This window comes from Callospermophilus lateralis, chromosome 2, assembly GCF_048772815.1.
Source record: "Callospermophilus lateralis isolate mCalLat2 chromosome 2, mCalLat2.hap1, whole genome shotgun sequence".
Taxonomy (NCBI): Eukaryota; Metazoa; Chordata; class Mammalia; order Rodentia; family Sciuridae; genus Callospermophilus; species Callospermophilus lateralis.
This window is the reverse complement of record NC_135306.1, coordinates 154,205,291-154,217,908: the sequence shown is the minus strand read 5'-3', so window position 1 is coordinate 154,217,908 and position 12,618 is coordinate 154,205,291. Positions and strand designations below refer to the sequence as shown.

At 32.6% G+C, this 12,618-nt stretch overlaps 1 pseudogene; it reads right to left on the bottom strand.

The window, feature by feature from the left end:
- Positions 1-10,134: 10,134 nt before the first annotated feature.
- On the bottom strand, positions 10,135-11,088 carry LOC143391416 (olfactory receptor 56B1-like; annotated as a pseudogene).
- Positions 11,089-12,618: the final 1,530 nt, after the last annotated feature.

The following is a 12,618-nucleotide window of genomic DNA, read 5'->3' as shown; positions in this document are numbered from 1 at the left end:
AGGTCATTGTAATGTCATGTGTAGCTAATAAAAAAATTTTTTAAATGTATGAGATTTTTTTTTCCAAGGGAGGAATAAAACATTTGGGGAATTATACAGTGTTAAAGGCCTTAGTAGTGTTAATACACTAAAAGCCATTGAAATAAATTCTACATTATATGACTTTTACTATAATTGTTAAAAGGACACCAAAATCTCTTTCAGCTAGTTTTTTCTTGATTAACCATTTCTCTAATTTCTAAATGCTTTTTATTAGTATCAAGAATTCTGAAAAAGCCAATTCTGACAGCTTTTGTCAGCAATAAGGATCTAAACATACAAAAAAATTAGCAACAAAGAAGGAAAAACATATCTTTCCCGGAAGCAGAGGTGTGTTCCTAGTGGTTGTGATAGGTCAGGAGACGTGAAGATGATTGGAGGGCATAAGAGAGGGAGTCCCTGGGTCTGTTTCATACAAAAGCTGTTGAAGTAAGAGAAGATACTGGGATCTCAGGGTGCATGATCTCACTATGATCTATTCTAATTTAAGATTTTAGGTCTTATATTTAAGACTACAAACCACTTCGAGTTACTTTTTTGTGTGTGTGTTAGAAGCTCTCACAGCTATGCTACTCCTTGATATTTATTCAAAAGAATTAAAGTCAGCATATAATAATGATATCTGCTTACCAATTTTTCTAGCAGCAACAATTTGCAATAGTCAAGTCATGGAACCAAGCTAAGTGTCTGACAACTGATGAATGAATAGAAAAAGATGTAGTATAGAACACAATAGAGTTTTGTTAAGTCATAAAGAAAAAAATTAACCAATTCACAGAAAAACAGATGGAACTGAAGAACATTATGCCAAGTGAAATTAATCAGACTCAGTCAAGGGTCATATGTTTTCTCTCTAGAGATAAAAAAGGAAAGAAAGGGGACCTCATGAAAATATAAGGGAGACCAGTAGACTAGGAATTGGGGATCAGAGAAGGAAAGAGAAAAGGAAGTGGGGTCAGGAGACAGATATACCAAATATGTTTTGTGCATGCTGGAATGTATCACAACAATTTCCATTTTATTTATAATTATAATTAAAAATTACAAATTAATAAGCATCCACTTTTTCATTTGCATATGGACATTCTGTTTCACCAAAATCTTCTATTAAAGAGACCATCCTGTTGTTTATTCTTTCCCCCTTGTTGAAGGTTAGTTGACCCTACAAGTGAGAGTTTATTTCTGAGTTCTCTGTTGTCTTCCATAGGTCTATGTCTATTTATGTCTCACACTGTTCGAATTTACTATATTGTTTTAATGAGAGGAGTTTTATAAGGTGTTTTGAAATAATAAATCTTAGTCTCCAACTTTATTTTTCTTTCTCAAAATCATTTTGGATATTCAGACTTCTTTGTGGTTCCATATGAATATTATGATATTTTTCTATTTCTATAAAAACATATTGTTACCTATAGATTGTGATGTGTCTATAGGTCAACTTGAGTAATAAGGGTGTTTTAACAATAGCATTTTAACAATAGCAAGTCTTCTAATTCAAGAATATGGAACATCGGGCTGGGGATGTCGCTCAAGTGGTAGCGCGCTTGCCTGGCATGCGTGCGGCCCGGATTCGATCCTCAGCACCACATACAAACAAAGATGTTGTGTTTGCCGAGAACTAAGAAATAAATATTTTTTTAAAAATTCTCTCTCTCTCTCTCTCTCTCTCTCTCTCTCTCACTCTTTCTTAAAAAAAAGAATATGGAACATCGTTCCAATTTTTTGTGTCATCTTTAATATCTTCAGTTTGATTTTGTTTTCACTGCACAAATCTTTTGCTTGCCTGGGTAAACTTATTTCCATGGATTTCATTCACTTCTATATTATTAAAAAAGAGGTTGTTTTCTTGATTTTCTTTTTGGAGCATTTGTTTAGTGTATAGAAACACAACTGAATTTCTCTGTTGCAAAGTTAGGAGACACATGTTTCAACATAAGTTGTTTCTAGCCTTATTAGTTTTGAAACAAATATAAATTAATGTTACTAGTCAGTAAATATGAAAAATAAATACCAAGAGAAACATATATTAATCTTCTCAGTAGGAATGTAAGAAATAGGTTCAAGTCTTTAGAATAACAAAGCAGATTTAAGTTTAAACAAAATAACTAATGATAATATCCGTTTTCAAAGAAACATGTATGAAAATGTATGCCAAAACTACTGGGGAGATTAATTAGAGAATCAAGAGAGATAGGAAATAGGAGTATAGTTGTAAGATTAAGGGAGAAGGAAAAACACCTTGGATTATCTGAAGAAGAGTGCCCTAAAAGGAGCGTGTGGAAAACAGTTCCTGGAGCCTGCCTTCCTTTGAGGAATAAATAGTACATAGACAATGCTTCAGACTATGATACTGAAGAAGAATAAGTGCAGATAAAATATATTAAACCATGTATGTGCCATATATTTTTCACATTTTGCAATAGGATTATATAGAAAGATTCATGATATAAAAAGTATAATTTGACTATAGTTAACTGAATTGGGGATAGAAAACAAATATTCTGCTCAGTTGTACAGAAAAATAAATTGCAGATCACTTTCCTGAAGATTACCTAAATACCCAACACCCACCCTCCTTTGTGTTCTAGTACTTGGAATTTAATCCAGGGTCAGTTTACCACTGAGTACATTCCCAACCCCTTTTATTTTTTATTTTGAGATAGGGTCTTGCTAAGTTGGTGAGACTGACCTCATACTTGTGATCCTCCTGCCTCAGCCTCCAGAGTTGCTGGGATTACAGGTGTGTACTACCACACCCACAACCCCTTTTTAAATTTCTTTTTTTTCTCTCTCTCACTTGTGAATATGAGAGAAAACAGAAATCTGCCAAATTATGCTATTCATGTACAATTATATCACAGTTTATCCACATATATGTATATAATGCACTAATTGAAATTAATAATAATAATAATAATAGAAGGGAGACCAGTAAAGTAGGGCAAGTGATCAGGGAGAGGGAGAAAAAGAGGAAAATAAAGGTATTCCGGAAGAGATTGAAAAATTATGTTATGTGCATGTACAAATATGATATAATGAATCCCACAGTTATGTAAAATTAAATAAAACAAATAAAATAAAAAAGTTTAAAATTCAGTTTACTCTATATTCCTTCTTTAATTGGTTTAGTTAATAAGCAATAAATATGAAAATTTTATCCAGGTTCTAACTTCCTTATAGTATTCACAACTGGAAATAAACTAAAAGAAATGGATTTTGATCACTTCTCATGTGGTTCCTACCAAATATATGTATATATATTTGAGATAGGGTCTTGCTAAGTTGGTGATATATATATATATATATTTTTTTTTCCTTTAAATTTGGTTTAAAAAAAAAACTACCTCTCTTTCCAGAGTGTGCTTTTTAAAGGTCTGTTGTTGGAAAATAAATGTCCAATTATTCTGTTGTAAAATTACTATGTGTGTGGCCGGACTAGGGAAGACCTAGTCCGACTAAAATTATGATTCTAGCAAGATGCTGAAAGACTTCAAGCTCATAATAGTAATGACTTCATGGGGTGTATTCCATCTTCTTCTTCAGTAAGAAGTCACTAAAGAAAGACATTTTTAAAAAACTATACAAATATAGAAGAAAGATCAGTATACTAGAGTTTGGTAACAAGGGAATGGTGGAGGTTAGGAAAAAAGAAGTATTGGGATTGAATTAGAGAAAATTATATTTCATGATTGTATAATTATGCCAAAATGAATCTTAATGTTATGTATAACTAAAATCAAAAATCAAAAAAAAAGGAAGAAGTATGTAGTCGGGCATGGTGGTGCATGTCTGTAACCTCAGGAGAGAGACTGAAGCACAAGTTCAATGACAGTCTCAGCAACTTAGACTCTGTGCCCCCAAAATAAATAGGGGCTGGGGATATGGCTCTGTGGCAAAGTTCAACCCCTATCCCTGCACCCCCCAAAAAGAAAAGAAATATATAGCACATATTTCCAGAAGAATGTAACTACTGGCCATCAATCTGGAAATTACTATTTGAAAATAAGACTCAGATTACCTTACTCCACTTTGCTCATTTTTCCTGAGGTCTTTTTAAGAGAAACTTGATATACTTATTAGACAACTTTTCAAAGATATCAGAAGGTGAAATTCAAAGAAAATTGCTGGACATGCCAGTGACTTAAAAATTATCAAGGCACTTTTGGAAAATGCACAATTCTACAAGCTCCATCTGTATGTATATGTATGGTTAAAAAAGATGTGTTATCTTACACAGCTAAGGAATTTATCATGTCCTGAAAAAAAACAGGCAAATTTTAGATATAATTATTTTCTTCTCTTCCACTTGCACATGCTTATTTATTTTATGTTGTGAGATTTAGTTTCCTTAAAACCCGAAAGGATCCTCATGACACAGTCATGGGTTCATGGTGGGAGACAAAAGCAGATAAATATTGGCCACCATGATGTGGCAAGATGGAGGGATTGTGTGGCCCCCAAAGTGATGGGAAAAGAAGGAGAAGAAAGCAGGACTGTAGGAGAAGACGATGGCACAGATGTGGGCGGTGCAGGTGCTGAAGGACTTTTGCTGAGCATTGTTTATAAAATTATGTTTCAATAACTTACAACTATTTAGTATGAACTAGTCAATAGGGTCACTATTCTTTTCTCCCTCTATACCACTTTAATACATTGAACAGTACCTCTTAACTGTAAAGTTCAGTACTTGCTTCAAGATATACATTGCATTGTAAACATCATTGCAAAAAGCACATTCACAGCTTCTCTAGGAGTTAAAGTATTTTATGTAAAGTGTGCCAAATGTTAGATAATGGTCTTAATTATAGTTGTGTAAAAACAGCAATTGCCTAGGGTAGTGAAAAAGATACTGTGGCTATATTCTGACCCTACATGTACCCAAGAATGAGCAGGTAATTCTATTACACTTTAAATATGTATCCATGTATCAGAAGGAGACAGAAAAATTAAGGGGAATTTCTGGTTGGTGGTGCAAAACTGTTATCTCCAAGACTCTCAGGAGGTTAAAGCAGGAGCATCATCAACTTAGTGTAACCCTGTCTCAAAAAATAAAACTGGCATTAGTGTGTAGCTAAGTGGTGCAATTTCTACTGGGTTAAATCTCTGGTGCCACACACATAAACACAAAAGGAATAATAAAATAATAAATAACGCCTAAACAGAAAATATTTTTGATTACTTGTCCACTTTTCTGAAGTACTTTTAAAATACTAGATAAACATTTTCTCATATTTACTTGTTATGTGTATGGCTTTGTCACTATAACTGGTCTTTTGCTTACACAAGTTAGTTCCATCTTCAATACATTCACAAAGCTCTCCAAGATCGAAATTAAAGACTATATTATTAACTACAAATGTTATCAGTTGCCTTTGTAAAACAAACCTAAAACAATTTCAACACATCATTATTTCATTTCTTCTGCAGAGAAATTGATTCAGCTATGCTAAGGTGTGGGCAGAAAAACTGAATTTGTAATATTTATGCATGAGTATCACCATCTAAAATATAATTTTGATGTTATCTGCTATTTGTCCTCATTCTTAAACTCTGTAGGTAATACTTTTTTTCTATTAAACCATCTTCAGTTACTTGTATCATTCTTCTTTTCATATGAGGTTGCTTGTTCTAGATTTTGCTACACAAAACAAAGACATTGCTCAGTCTTTCCAGAAAATAGTCATGAAAAATTAGACTCTGATTTCAAGGAATAGGGGAACAACAGGTAAAAAGTAAGCAACAGAATTATTCTCTAGTTTGTTTTATTTTTTTAAATTCTCCATTTCATGGGAATGATCCACACCTGACATCCATCACTACCAAATCAGTATTTCCTTTTTGGATATAGAAATAACATGGATTATTATCAACACACAAAGGCAACTGAATTTTAGTGTTGAATTTTGGAACACAAACATTTTCCAAACAATCCAACCTCACACAAATTATGTGAAGATAATCAGATTTATTTCTAGAAAAATAATAAGCAATTCATTTTATATCCAACACTCCTCTCCACTTTATCATACAGCTTACAGAAAATAATCTTGTCATCATTGCCTCTTATAGTTTTGAATACCTTAATTTTTGTGTTTGGCAACAGTAAGCTGAATATAATCTAGCCCAGGTGTTCAGGGTCTTGGTTGAAGGAAAACACAATCCTAGAATAAATGTGCATGCACAGATGTTAAACTCTGAATTCTTTTTTTTTTTTTTTTTTTTTTGTACTATTGAATGGATCCTTGAAAGGATACTGTATGCCATGTGTCCCCAAGAGACTATTTCAGAATATCAGAGACACAGATGCTGCTATGGAAATCAACTATGGAAATCATGTTCTGTGAAGAGAGAAAAAGAAGGAGACTTTAAATTCATAGTGCACACATTATGATAAGAAAGGAAACAATATCCTATGTGTGTTTTGTCTCTTAGGAAGTATACATAAGAAAGGAAGAAAATAAAAATGTATGTTACTTTAATGAGATTTAATCCTATGGCAGATATGTGTTTGCTTCTTATTCACTGCTTTATGTAAAACCAATCAAAAGAACTTAAGCAGAGAATGTTTTGTGCATTCATACACTAATTCATATATTAAATTTCTTTCATTATTAATGTAGAACTTTATCCACTTAATTAATGTTCATGGAGATTTTTTATTTTATTTTCTGAGCTAGGCTAGGGATTGTGCAAACATGGTTCCTTGTTAAAAAGTTTTCTTTCATGTTATAAAAATGAAGGATCAATATTATAGTGGTCTTAAACATCATCAAAACTGAAATTATCAAATGCATATTTTTTTAAATTATATTAATGTCCCGAAATATATTATTGTTAAAGAAAATGGTTAGGTATATTTCTACATTAATAAATATAGGTATGTATTGATATGCATTTATTGTTTTAACAAAATATGATGCTACTGTTTACAACATAATGACTACTATATTGATTTAAAGTTATTTAAGTGGTACATTCCAAAAAAGGATTCTTGTGATGGCATATGTGTACAATTTATTTATACATGGCATATATATATATATATATATATATATATATATATATTTATACATGGCATATATATATATAAACATTTTGAGAAGAAATGTTATGATAAATGAGCATCACTGTGAAACTTTTATGACATTTCTGATCTAATTATTTCTCAAAATAAATTTTTATAGTGTATTAGATTCTCCATCCTTTCTTTCATGCCAATAGATATCTGCCAAATTGATAATAAACTATAATCATCATTTAATAATGCTACTGATTGCTGAATGAAAATACTGTTTTAAAATTTTATATTGCTAGCTGAGCTCAGTGTCTCATGCCTATAATCCCAGCAACATGCAGGGATGAAGCAGGAAGATTGAAAGTTTAGAGCAACTTAATGACCCTGTCTTCAAAATAAAATTTTAAAAAAGTTTAGGCATGTGGTTCAGTGGTAGAATGCCCCTGGGTTGAAACCCAGTACTGAAAATGAAAATTATATTACAAAATTTAATGCATTATGATGGAAGTTGCTTTTATTATTTCTCCTTTTGGGACTTGATGGTAATTGGGTAATTTCAGTAATAAGAATATGATCTAATTGTCTTAATGTCTTATATATATGCTTGACAAAAGTACATCTTATCTATACAGACATAGAAATATTAACCACCATAATCATGTGATCACTTTATAACTAATAGGTTAGGATGGAGAAAAAGGTACTGTGGCTATATACCTTATGCAATGCGATATTTTGTTTCACCTATTAGTTGTGAAATGGGCTTTTTGTTGTTGTTCTTTTATATGCAAGGGCTTTTTTGTTGTTCTTTTTGTAGAATCTATTTTGATGTACTGATATAAGCATGGAATATGCTTGTATTATTCTAATTAGGATCCCTGTCTTATGCATGAACATGATGTTGAGATTCAAAGTAGTGTACAAATGACAAGGGAATGAGTCTGACATAACTTTCTTATGTAAATATATAAAAGTTTATTGACTGATCATACTTCAGTAAAGCTGGGGGAAAATCAAGATTAAAGATCATATTACAAAAGGACATGATAACTAAATAAAACATTTAGTCTTGGATCAAATCTCAAACATGGACATAATTGCCATAAAGGATATTATAGAGATGTTTGTAAAATAGAGATGTGTATTATGGAGTAGCTTGTACTATAGTATCATGTAATTTTTTTCATTTTATGGTTATATTGATCATTGTCTTCATTATTGTAAATACACAGTGAATTATTTGAGTGAACAGGCAGAGTGTCTATGACTTACTTTCAATTAGTTCATAAAAAATGGTGCATAAACACATATATAGATATACACATGGAAATAAAGAGAAAATCATAAAGTAATGGAGCAAAATGTAAATATTTGATGAGTATGCATAATTTCTTGTTCTAGTTTTACATTTCCATTAACTTAAAATAACATCAAAATATAAACAATTTAAATGATGTTATAGATAATATAGCAGAAAATAAGTTATTTAAAATATTGTGTTTTGTTCAGGATTCTGTGATATCTGCTGGCAGCGTCTAAAGTTGTATTCTTTCTTCATTTAAAATAAATAGCTTTTTATTTTCAAATTCTTATTTTCTAAAGAAAGTCCTTCAATTTGAATACACTTCAACTCTAGAAAACCTGTATCTGAACCTGGCAGCCTACAGGGAGACAGGGAAAACCAGTCCATGTGAGAAGAGAACAATTCTCTCCCTACTCCACCTCTCTCACACAGAGACACATGTATGCACATAGAAACACAAAGATACAAACATAGCCCCACACACTAGAGGAGAGACCATGTAGCTTAAAGGGACTGGATGTAAGTTAGTTCTTATGAATTTCAAACTGCCAAATCAAAAAAATGAGTTGCACTTCTCCCTGGGTTGTGTGGTAAACCTCTATATACTGTGTTAGGTTATACACTTTTGGCTGATGTGGGATGAAGTGAGATGCTGTTCCTTAAACAGAGAAGCTTCTTGATTTCCACACTCAGGACAGTGGTGTAGAATAAATGCTCTTCAATCTGCATCCACAATAAACAAACACTGGGGTGACTTTTCCTTGGTTTTCTTTTCTGTAACAACATCATGGCTTACTTTGAAAATCCATGGTTTACACTCCTTACCTCTTCTCACAATGTTCTCTTCATTTTCTTTATGCTTTGCAGCATTTTATAGGCCCTTGCATATATTCATGAGAGTTTTAATTCTCTGGACTGTAGTGTGTACATTTTTGTACTAGGATATCATGGCATCTTTGGTTATAATGTACAAATAAAAACACAGAGAAAATCTGTCATCTCTGCTTTATTTATTTCCCTTTTTTCCCCTATTTATTGTGGTAATGCTTATTTGGGAGAAACTGAAAATATCAAACACATGTTTTCTTAAATTATCTTAATGTCTTGAAATACATTGTCATTAAAGAAAATGGTTTCATGGATCCATAAAATGTCATGTCTTTTGTCTCTATTGTATTACCTGAAAAAAAATATCCAGGTCTCACAAAGAAATAGATTCAGGCTAATAATGGAAACTCTTCACATTATTTTCATCACACCTGAGACCCAAGTAGAATGACTCTTTTTAATCTAACAGAAAGGAGAGTGACAGTACATAATATATGATAGATTTTCTAGCTACTGGTAGACCTGAACACCAAATTAATATTCATATTTCAATGTATACCTTGTAAAATATCCCAACTACTTCATGATAGACTCTGAGTCTATATCCAAAAGAAAGCAGACAAGATTAAAGTCCAAAGCAAAGCAACATAGGTTAGATTGAAATATAAGATAAAATATGTTATACCTTATTTCTTCTCTGCAATGGTTTTAAGATTATAAAAAGAGATACAATAACATTCTGAGAGTATGACATGTAATTCATGCTCCTGTCACTTATTTTCTAGGTTGACTATGTGCATTTTTCTTTCTTTTCACAGTTATTTATGTAAAAACATGAACAAAATGTATCTCAAAGGCATGCACTCAGTCCTCTGTCCTCTTTGAAATTCTACTATACAGTTAGAATAAGCTAAAGTTCTTGTTCATCAAGGAGAAGGTTTCTAGTGTCTTACTTCTTTCTTAAACCTAAGCAAAACAATTTTGTGAATACAACCCTAAGGTCTTTGTTTATTGCATAAACAATAGGGTTGAGGGAAGAAGGGATGGTGTTGTGTAGCACGTTGAGTAGAACTGGAATCAAAGCATTCTTAGTCTCTGCCAGGTGAGTTACTAAAATCACTACAAAAGCCATGTAGAAGAAGAAGATGAGGATGAGATGGGAGCTGCAAGTGCTCAGAGCCTTGGAGACAGCTTCAGCAGAGTTCAGCCTAAAGACAGAGCGCAGAATCAGGGCATAGGACAATATAATAAGACTTGGATCACTCCCCATTCCAAGCCATGCCAGAACCAATTTACAAATACTATTGGGCCTCCTGTCATCACAAGCCAGGCTTGTGACCCCAAGATTAGAGCACAGACAATGTTCAATTTCATTCCTGAAACAGTAATGACACTGAGCTGCAAGTACAGGCACTGGAATGACAAGTCATTTCTAAGCATCATGAACAGGGTAACTTTGAAGATAAAGGAATTGGTGACAATCAGTGGGTAGCAAAGAGGATGACAAATAGCTACATATCAATCAAAAACCATGCAGAGGAAGACACCAGACTCCATGTCTAGAAAGCAATTAATGGCATAAATCTGAGCAAAGCACTCTGGGAGGCTAATGGCCTTGGCATCAAACCAGAAGATGGCCAGGATCTCTTTGGCATAATGGTGGTGGACAGGCCCATGTCCACCACAGAGAGGATATTCAGGAAGTGGTACATAGGCTGCTTCAGAGAAGGGTCCTGGTAGATGGTGGTGAGGATGAGGATGTTTGCACCAATTGTGGAGAGATAGAGCAGTGCCAAAGGCAAGGAGAGCCAGTGCTGCAGCTGAGAATGCCTGGGAATCCCATCAGAATGAACTTGGAGACCTGGAATTTGGAGATATTGGAGCCCCTGAAAGATGCAGACATATTTTTCTTAAGAAAAGGAAAAAAAATTCAGCATTGTTATCTCTGAATATTATCATTATTAAACATTATTTTTGAAATCTCTCTGTATAGATTGGGGCTATAACAAAATGACTGTTCCAATCTATCAGAGTTATTTAAGGTGAATTATAAGAAAGTTCTAGGATTTTAGCAAGAAAGGAACCTTAAAAGTCACAGTTTGGGGACTGGGTGTGCAACTTGGTGGCAGAGTTATTGCCTAGCATGCATGAGCCTCTGGGTTCAATCCCCAACACTGCCAAGACAACAACAACAACAAAAAAAACAATCATTATGTTAACTATCTAGAGAATTTCAAATATCCTTTGTATCATATTCAATTATCCCATGATGGAATATTTATGCAATGATTCTAGCATTTCTCAAACTTTTTTATTTTTTCCAAAACTTTTGCAATTAAGTGGATATTCTTGTTTTCTTCATATTTATCCCAGTTTCCTTGACTCAGGTGTTTAACAACTAATAATAACTAGACTTTTATAAATGAGTTTTGAAATTTTTTGGCCATTTCATTACAAGTTGATTCCATTGATGTTTTATTCTAGTTTACCAAAATTTTGTAATAATAAACTTCAGTGACTTGCAGAAATAAACTATATCACAGATTGGGGTTAGAAATATTTCCTTTTATACTATTTTGTGTGCCCTTCTAAGGAGATCACAAAAGAATTGCTTGACAGGAAATTAAGTGATGGTAGATGAATATTTCAAATAAGAATCACATAATGGCATAGATCTTAGCACTTTTTACCCCTAGTTGAGTCCTAAAGAACTTTGAAAAGTGGGATTAAGTGTAAGCAATATGATTTATTTAAAAAATCATTGTGTTAAGAACATTAACTATGATTTCCACCATCTTAAAATTCTTAGTGCATGATACAGAATTGTTGATGATAGGTACAATGTTGAACAAAAGGTCTCTGAGATTTATAACCACTGAGTAGGAATTTTATCCTATCTAGCAAGATGACTTATCTATCATATTGAGAAAACTGTCAGGGGATGCTCAGAATTGTTAAAAATTAAATAACTAGACTTATTATCAAAATTAGACTTATTATCTTTCCTCAAAAATTCTTGCTTTTCATATTGTCTTTATCTTGTAAGGTCACCCAACCAGTCAAGAATGAAACAGGTTTTAAGATAAAGCAGTCTACTTTTTCTTTTCCAGAAATTAGATTAGAAAAGAAAAGAAGAAAAGAAAAATGTTAACTCTTTGATTATATGATTCATAGATTCATTTTTGACACAATTAACTTTACATGCAGAAGGGTCACCCACAAGAGAACATTACTCACAACTAGATGAAATTCCTTTCAGATATTTCACCCAGCTTCCATATTTGGAAAAACAGTTATTCCTTAATGATGGGATAAGTCATCCTTTATTTTATATGAATGCAATTTGATAAGAAATGAAATAATTGAAACATATCCATAGCATAGGATTTAATGAGCAAGAGGCAAAAACAGGTTGGATATAAAGCTAAATATT